Source organism: Bison bison, unplaced genomic scaffold (assembly GCF_000754665.1).
Source record: "Bison bison bison isolate TAMUID 2011002044 unplaced genomic scaffold, Bison_UMD1.0 scf7180017862966, whole genome shotgun sequence".
In the NCBI taxonomy this organism is placed as follows: Eukaryota; Metazoa; Chordata; class Mammalia; order Artiodactyla; family Bovidae; genus Bison; species Bison bison.
The window spans coordinates 42761-52626 of record NW_011493538.1 but is presented as its reverse complement, the minus strand read 5'-3'; the positions used below and the strand labels follow the sequence as shown (position 1 = coordinate 52626).

General features: G+C 39.6%; 1 pseudogene; it reads right to left on the bottom strand.

The window, feature by feature from the left end:
* Positions 1 to 560: 560 nt before the first annotated feature.
* Positions 561 to 1362, bottom strand: LOC104983514 (annotated as a pseudogene).
* Between the last annotated feature and the right edge of the window lie 8504 nt (positions 1363 to 9866).

The window sequence follows — 9866 nt, the reverse complement described above, 5'->3', positions numbered from 1 at the left end:
TCCATATGAGTAATACAACTCATGACTATTCTTAGTAAAACAAAAGAAAAAAAAAAAAACTTGTGATAATATTTCACCTGAGAAGAGATTGTTCTTAAGACATTCATATTCTCAAGAACCAGAACTTTGCAACTATTTGTTGTAAGTTTGGGAAAGCTCTGTGAAAGCAGGAGAATAGACAAATGGAAAAACTGTATGGGTATCCGAGCAGAAAAGTTGATAAATTGAGTTACTTAAGTGTAGAGAGAAGTTGAAGTCACAGAAATGGAAATTATAAGACACAATAGAAAGAGAAATTTCTACTTCCATAATTTGATCCAATAAAGGTAGTTTCAGGGTCCATTGATTTTAGCCCTGCAATCATGGGTACTTCCTCAGTCCTAGAATAGTTGGCCTTTTTGTAGAAACCATCCAAATGAATCTTTTCAGAGACTTCTTTATGTCTTTATTTTACAGACTGTAGATGAAGGGGTTCAGCATGGCTGTGACTGCAGTGTACATCACTGAGGCTGCTAAACTTGAGTTAAACCAGTGAATATCAGCAGGGCTAAGATACACTCCTAGAAGCATACCATTAAATAAGGCAAAAAAAAAAAAAAGGCAGCAATTGAAAGGTGAGATGCACAGGCAAAAATGCTCTATACTTCCCCTGAGCTGAAACTCCTCTTATGGAGGAAAGAGTCCAATGAAGGGACCCCCACCTAGTACTCCAGCTGAAGAACACATCACGATGTCATTCAGAAAGGTGTCACAACAGGCACGTTGGATCACCTGATAACGTTCACAGAAGAAGTGGGGGATTCCCAAGACTCTACAGAACACCCACAACATCACTAAGTTTTGTAACAAGGAAATCAAAGCACTCATTATCTAGGATACCAGCACCAGCAGTCCACAGAACTTGGGATTCATGATGACTGTGTAGTGCAGGGGGTGACAGATGGTCACAAAGCAGTCATCAGCCATCACAGCCAGGAGGAAGCCATCCGATCCTGCAAAGATAGTAAAAAAAAAAATACTTGTCCAATTAAAATAAATAAATTTATATTAAAAATATACTTGACTGATGTAGAGCAATGTGCAAATGTTATAATTTTGCTCTGTGTCTGGATGTTCCACAGCATCTTTGGGATGGTGATGGAAATGAAACAGATGTCTACAAAGGACAGACTGGAGAGGAAGAAGTATTTGGGGGTGGGGGTGGGAGTCAGAGCTGACAACCAGGATGATGAGTAAGTTTCCAAACACAGTGATCAGGTACATGGAGAGGAAAAGCCGAAATATTAGGGGTTGTAGTTCTGGTTTCCTTGATAATATAAGAAGAAGAATTTCTTATATCTGTGTACCATTTCTTGGTTTCATGTAGCAGGGTTACCTGGAAACAGCGCAAAAATAATATGAACAATTTTCATAAAGCATCACTAATATAGTTGAAATTCTGCGATTTGTATTTTGCAGTCATGAAACCAATAGCTATAATTTCGGTGTTAAATTTGTCCCCATTAAAGCTTCCCCTCTGCCATGTCTGTTTACAAATTTCTGTTAGCCTCTCAGTCTTTGCCTAAGTTTTATTTGTGTGTGTGTGTGTGTGCTCAGTCATGTTTGACTCTGTGATCCTGTGGACGGTAGACCTTCAGGCTCCATTGCTAGGAAAGTAATGCTCAAAATTCTCCAATCTAGGCTTTGACAGTACATGAACCTAGAATTTCCAGATGTTCAAGCTGTATTAAGAAAAGGCAGAGGATCAAATGATCAAATTGCCAACATCCATTGGATCATAGAGAAAGCTAGAAAATTTCAGATAAACATCTACCTCTGCTTCATTGACTACACTAAAGTGTTTGACTGCATGGATCATGACAAACTGTGGAAAATTCTTAGAAATGGGAATACCAGACCACCTTACCTGCCTCCTGATAAACTTGTATGTAGGTCAAGAAGCAACAGTTAGAACCATACATGGAACAATGGACTGGTTCAAAATTAGGAAAGGAGTACAACAAGGTTGTATATTGTCACCCTGCCTATTTAACTTATATACAGAGTACATCATGCAAAATGTCAGGATGGATGAAGCACAAACTGGAATCAAGATTGTAGGAAGAAATATCAATAACCTCAGATATGCAGATGACACCATCTTTATAGCAGAGGGTGAAGAACTAAAGAGCCTCTTGATGAAAGTGAAAGAGTAGAGTGAAAAAGTTGGCTTAAAACTCAACATTCAAAACCTAGACAGCATATTAAAAAGCTGAGACATTACTTTGCTGACAAATGTCCATCCAGTCAAAGCTATGGTGTTTCCAGTAGTCATGTATGGATGTGAGAGTTGGATTATAAAGAAAGCTGAGCATTGAAGAATCAATACTTTTGAACTGTTGTGTTGGATAAAACTCTTGAGAGTCCTTTGGACAGCAAGCAGATCAAACTAGTCAAACCTACAGTAAATCAGTCCTGACTATTCATTGGAAGGACTGATGCTGAAGCTGAAACTCCAATACTTTGGCCACCCTATACAAAGAACTAACTCACTGGGAAAGACCCTGGTGCTGGGAAAGATTGAAGACAGGAGGAGAAGAGGATGCTAGAGGATGAGATGGTTGGATGGCATCACCGACTTGATGCATGTGAGTTTGAGCAAGCTCTGGAAGCTCGTAATGGACAGGGAAGCCTGGTGTGCTGCAGTTCAAGGGGTTGCAAAGAGTCGGACACAACTGAATGACTGAACTGAGCTGATTACTCAGCCATATAAAAACGAAATTTTGCCAGTTGCAAAACCTAGGGATATCATGCTAAGTGATATAAATTAGACAAAGGCAAAGACCACGTGATGTCACTTACATGTAGAATCTAAGAATCAGAACACACAAGCATACAAAGTAAACTGAAAACAGAATCATAGATTTGGTAAACAAGTGAGTGTTTGCTTGTAGGCAGGGTGTGGGGGGAAAAAAACAGGGGAATGGGATCAAGAGGAAAAATCTCCAGTGATAAAATACATACATCATGGGAAAGTAATATGGCACATTGACAATATGGTCAGTAATATTGTTATAATCTTGCATGGGGACAAGCGTTTACTAGATTTATCTCTGTTATCATTTTCAATGTATTCAAATGCCAAATCAGTATATACTCCATGTGAAAGTAATATAATATGTCAACTATATTTCAATTTTTAAAAAGTCACTGATGAACTAATTTTCAGGGTAGGAATAGAGAGACACAGGTATAGCCAATGGACTTGTGGACACAGTGAGGGTAATAAGAGGGTGGGATGAATTGAGAGAAAAGCATTAAGATAGCTAGGTTTTACACACCTGTAATGTGTAAAACAGCTAGTAGAAAGTTTCTGTGTAATACAGGAAACTCAGCCTAGTGTTCTGTGACAATCTAGAGTGGTGGGATGGGGGAGTTGGGAGAGAGGCTCAAGACAGAAGGGATAAGTGTAAACTTACAGCTGGTTTATGTTGTTGTGTGGCAGAAACCAACAGAAAGGATCTCATCCTGTTGATGTCTTTGTTCAAGATGAAAATAGTCACTCAAAACAGTCATCCAAAGTGCTTCCTGGTTTTTATTTTCTTACAGATTGTTAATGTTGATTATAACTTTAAAGTCAGTCCCTTGTGTGTTAATAAAAATGGTTTGTTCTTCTGGCTGGAATAATGAGGAGTGTCCAATGGACTTGTTTTGACCTTATGAAGCTACAGATACCTGCAAAGTCCTGCCTCTACTGCCAACCATCCACCTCTTCTCATATTTCTTTCACTGTATGCCTAGAAATTCCTGTAGATTCCAACGTTATGGCGTGAATGGAAGTCATTGGAAATGGTTTTGTTGAGAGATGAGCATGTCCCAATTCTTCGTTGGCAACTCCAAGTCCAGGTGCGTGGGACTTGCTTAGTTATGAACAATTTGCCAGCGTGTCTTAGATAGTCAAAAAAATTCAATCTTAAATGTTAAAGAAATGTTCATGGGAAAGAACGTGGATATTAGATCCATGGAGAAAACAGCATTGTGACTAAGGTGCAAGAGGAGGGGATATGCGTACCTCACATTTAAGATGCTCCCATGGGTAGGAAACTAGAAAGAAGCCCCTTTGTATTTTGGCTTCCTCACTCATGGGAACCAAATTTCTCTGAAAATAGAGTAACAATGGAACAATTAACTTAATGAGTAGTTGTGAGAATTCAATCTCTGAAGCCCCAGAAATAGTAAATATGCCCTTTACTTCTCTCACTACAGCTCCATTGTCAGGAAGGAGGAAGTTCAGCTGTGCTCTTTCTGAGAAGTGACTCCTGATGTCACCTGCCTGCACTTCCTTGGAGTTGAGTTGAACATCCATCACCCAGGAAAGAAAGTATCCAGGGGACTAGGCTCAGTGATGGCAGTAGAGTGTGTGCTGTTGGAAACAGGTGTGAAGGCAGGCAGATCTCTCAGAGTATTAACAAGTGGGGAAAATGTAATGGTAAAAGTTTGTTTACTAAAACATTCTACACAATTCAATTCCGGAGTTCTTTTCAATCTTACTTCCTGTCAGCTTCCTTCATTTCTCTTCTGAAACCAAATGCTAAGGATCTATCAGCATTATCTCCTTTCATGTTAGAATGTTAAAACTTATTTTTGCAATACATGTTTATCATGGTAGTCCTCAAAAAATTTTAGCTTATTGAGTAAGTTTACTACTCTTTGTGTATTTGCAAGTTTCTGTTCCCTGATCCAAGATATTTCTATTTTTGTTATTATTTTTTTCAAAGAATTTTAACTATACTGATGAACACTAATTTTTTTTTCTTGCACTCTCTTTTTTGGGGAAGTTTTCATTTTTGAACAATTTGAGATTTACAGATAAATTAAAAAATTTGTACAAGAAGCACCCATAGTGATGAAATGTTTTGAACTAGATAGAAGTGATTATTTTATTTTATTTTATTTTATTTTATTTTATTTAGGACTTCCTTGGTGGCTCAGTGGTAAAGAATCCACCTGTCAATGCAGGAGACACAGGTTTGATCCCTGGCTCAGGAATATACCCTGGAAAAGAAAATGGCAACCACTTCAGTATTCTTGCCTGGAAAATCCCATGGACAAAGGAGCCTGGCAGGCCACACTCCATGGGGTCACAAAAGAGTCAGACAATAGAAGTGATTTTGCAAAACACTATGAATGTACTATGTGCTACTGAATGTCACCTTAAAATGGTTATTGGTTTTTACATATTTGTTTTATATCAGTTGCCTTACTAAAATCATATTCATTGAAAAGAGGTTTTCAGTTGTCAATTCATTATTAGCCACCAATCTATTATCCTCAAACAATGATATTTAGATCTCAAAGTGAAGTGATTCACTCAGCTGTGTCCGACTCTGTGTGACCCACAGACCTGCCAGGCTTCTCTGTCCATGGAATTCTCAAGGCAAGAATACTGGAGTGATTCACTCAGCTGTGTCCGACTCTGTGTGACCCACAGACCTGCCAGGCTTCTCTGTCCATGGAATTCTCAAGGCAAGAATACTGGAGTGATTCACTCAGCTGTGTCCGACTCTGTGTGACCCACAGACCTGCCAGGCTTCTCTGTCCATGGAATTCTCAAGGCAAGAATACTGGAGTGATTCACTCAGCTGTGTCCGACTCTGTGTGACCCACAGACCTGCCAGGCTTCTCTGTCCATGGAATTCTCAAGGCAAGAATACTGGAGTGATTCACTCAGCTGTGTCCGACTCTGTGTGACCCACAGACCTGCCAGGCTTCTCTGTCCATGGAATTCTCAAGGCAAGAATACTGGAGTGATTCACTCAGCTGTGTCCGACTCTGTGTGACCCACAGACCTGCCAGGCTTCTCTGTCCATGGAATTCTCAAGGCAAGAATACCAGAGTGCGTAGCCCTTCCCTTCTCCAGGGGATCTCCATGACCCAGGATTCAACTCAGATTTCCTGCATTGCAGGAAGATTCTTTACTGTCTGAGCCACCAGGGAAGCCCTTAGGTAGGTATCGAAGGGATTATTAAACAGTATTAGTGATGGTAGACTTTCTTTTTTCTTTAAGACTTAAAGGGGATTTCATCCAATATTCATGTCACACATTTCCATGGCATTCTCAGATAAGTTGTGATGTTCATTTCATTCTTTTCTTAACTATTGATATATTATCCTCCATCCTGAATCAACCAATAAATTAATCAATAAATTCATTTCTTAGAGGTTTTCAAAAATTTGACTTACAGTTATAATATCTTGCAAACTTAAGCATTTTCTTATGCATGTGTCCATTTTTCTCTTTCCTATTTTTTCCCTAATCTTTCTTTTTATTGCTTTTCTTAAATATCTGATTTTTTCTATTTGACTTTTGTCAAAGAATTATCTCTGAAACTTATTTCTCAATTAAATACTTTTTTTCTTTTTAATTATTTAACTCTGATTTTAGCTTAATTTTTTCCTTTAATAGTTTTGTTTTGTAAAACTTTAATTTACAACATCTTCAAATCTTAAAATGTTTGTTTCTTGAGGATATATTATCTGCGTGTCTATTTGTAGTGCTGGAAAGATAAAGTAGAGTAAAATGAACCTAAAAATAAGGATTCATATTACTGCTCAAAGATGATCCACGTCCTTGTTCTGTTCTATCTTATTATAGACCAGAATATAGGTCTTTTCCCCTTCAGTTCAGTTCAGTTCACTTCATTCGCTCAGTCATGTCTGACTCTGTGACCCCATGAATCACAGCATGCCAGGCCTCCCTGTCCATCACCAACTCCCGGAGTTCACTCAGACTCAAGTCCATCGAGGCAATGATGCCATCCAGCCATCTCATCCTCTGTCGTCTCCTTCTCCTTCTGCCCCCAATCCCTCCCAACATCAGAGTCTTTTCCAATGAGTCAACTCTTCGCATGAGGTGGCCAGAGTACTAGAGTTTCAGCTTTAGCATCATTCCTTCCAAAGAAATCCCAGGGCTGATCTCCTTCAGAATGGACCGGTTGGATCTTGCAGCCCAAGGGAATCTCAAGAGTCTTCTCCAACACCACAGTTCAAAAGCATCAATTCTTCGGCATTCAGCCTTCTTCACAGTCCAACTCTCACATCCATACATGACCACTGGAAAACGATAGCCTTGACTAGACGGACCTTTGTTGGCAAAATAATGTCTCTGCTTTTCAATATGCTATCTAGGTTGCTCATAGCTTTTTTTTCTAAGGAATAAGCGTCTTTTAATTTCATGGCTGCAGTCACCATCTGCAGTGATTTTGGAGCCCCCCAAAATAAAGTCTGACACTGCTTCCACTGTTTCCCCATCTATTTCCCATGAAGTGATGGGACAAGATGCCATGATCTTCGTTTTCTGAATGTTGAGCTTTAAGCCAACTTTTTCACTTTCCTCTTTCACTCTCACCACTTTTTAGTTCCTCTTCACTTTATGCCATAAGGGTGGTGTCATCTGCATATCTGAGATTATTGATATTTCTCCTGGCAATCTTGATTCCAGCTTGTGCTTCTTCCAGTCCAGTGTTTCTCATGATGTACTCTGCATAGAAGTTAAATAATCAGGGTGACAATATACAGCCTTGACGTACACTTTTTTCCTATTTGGAACCAGTCTGTTGTTTCATGTCCAGTTCTAGCTGTTGCTTCCTGACCTGCGTACAGATTTCTCAAGAGGCAGGTCAGGTGGTCTGGTATTCCCATCTCTTTCAGAATTTTCCATGGTTTATTGTGATCCATGCAGTCAAAGGCTTTGGCATAGTCAATAAAGCAGAAATAGATGTTTTTCTGGAACTCTCTTGCTTTTTCCATGATCCAACAGATGTTGGCAATTTGATCTCTGGTACCTCTGTCTTTTTTTAAAACCAGCTTGAACATCTGGGAGTTCATGGTCCACGTATTGCTGAAGCCTGGCTTGGAGAATTTTGAGCATTACCTTACTAGCATGTGAGATGAGTGCAACTGTGCACTAGATTGAGCATTCTTTGGCATTGCCTTTCTTTGGGATTGGAATGAAAACTGCCCTTTTTCAGTCCTGTGGCCACTGGTGAGTTTTCCAAATTAGCTGGCATATTGAGGGCAGCACTTTCACAGCATCATCTTTCAGGATTTGAAATAGCTCCACTGGAATTCCATCACCTCCACTAGCTTTGTTCGTAGTGATGGTTTCTAAAGCCCACTTGACTTCACATTCCAGGATGTCTGGCTCTAGGTGAGTGATCACACCATCGTGATTATCTGGGTTGTGAAGATCTTTGTTGTACAGTTCTTCTGTGTATTCTTGCCACCTCTTTTTAATATCTTCTGCTTCTGTTAGGTCCATACCATTTCTGTCCTTTTGTGCAAATAGATATCTAATCATAAATGATCTGAGCTCAGTTCAGTTGCTCATTGTGCACGAGTCTGACTCCATGGACTGAAGCACGCCCGGCTTTCCTTTCCATCACCAACTCCCAGAGCTTGCTCAAACTCCTGTCCATTGAGTCAGTGATGCCATCCAACCATCTCATCATCTGTCGTCCCCATCTCCTGCCTTCAAACTTTCCCAGAATCAGGGTCTTTTTCAAGGAGTCAGTTCTTCTCATCAGGTGGCCAAAGTATTGGAGTTTCAACTTCAGCATTAGTCCTTCCTATGAATATTCAGGATTGATTTCCTTTAGGTTTGGCTGGTTTGATCTCCTTGCAGTCCAAGGGACTCTCAAGAGTCTTCTGTGGCACCACAGTTCAAATTAATCAGTTCTTCAGTGCTCACCCTTTTTATTGTCAATCTCTCACATCTGTACATGGCTACTGGAAAAACCATAGCTTTGACTAGATGGACCTTTGTAGGCAAAGCAATGTCTTTGCTTTTTAATATGCTGTCTAGGTTGGTCATAGGTTTTCTTTCAAGGAACAAGAATCTTTTAATTTCATGGCTGCAGTAATAATTCACAGTGATTCTGGAGCCCCCAAAAATAAAGTTTGTCACTGTTTCCATTGTTTCCCCATCTAGTTGCCATGAAGTGATGGGACTGAGTGTCATGACCTTTGTTTTCTGAATGCTGAGTTTTAAGCCAGGTTTTTCACTGTCCTCTTTCACCTTCATCAAGAGGCTCTTTAATTCCTCTTCACTTCCTATGATACGGGTGTTTACATCTGCATATCTGAGGTCATTGATATTTCTTCTGGAAATCTCGATTCCAGCTTGTGATTCATCCAATCTGGCATTTTGCATAATGTACTCTGCATGTAAGTTAAACAGCAGGATGATAACACACAGCCTTGACCTTCTCCCTTCCCAGTTTTGAGCCAGTCTGTTGTTCCATGTCCAGTTCTAACTGTTGCTTCTTGATCTGCATATAGGTTTCTCAGAAGGCAAGAAAGATGGTCTGGTATTCCCATCTTTTAAGAAATTTCCACAGTTTTGTTATGAACTACACAGTCAAAGGCATTAGTATAGTCAAGGAAGCAGAAGTAGATTTTTTTTTTTTTCTGGAATTCTCTAGTTTTTTCGATGATCCAATGGAGCTTGGCAATTTGACCTCTGGTTCCTCTGCCCCTTTTTTTTTTTAATCCAGATTGTACATCTGGCAGTTCTCTGTTCACATTCTATTATATAGAGGAGAGAAAGAGGAGCTAGTACTTTTGGAATGGTCTCTGGATAAATTTTCATGAAGTGGAGACCAGAGATACAGGGGCAGTATCTGGAGGGGAATGTGGTGTCAAAATAACACAATTTTCTTTTCTTTTCTTTTTAGATGCTTCTTTTTTAAATTTTATTTTATTTTTAAACTTTACATAATTGTATTAGTTTTGCCAAATATCAAAATGAATCCGCCACAGGTATACATGTGTTCCCCATCCTGAACCCTCCTCCCTCCTCCCTCCCCATACCATCCCTCTGGGTCGTC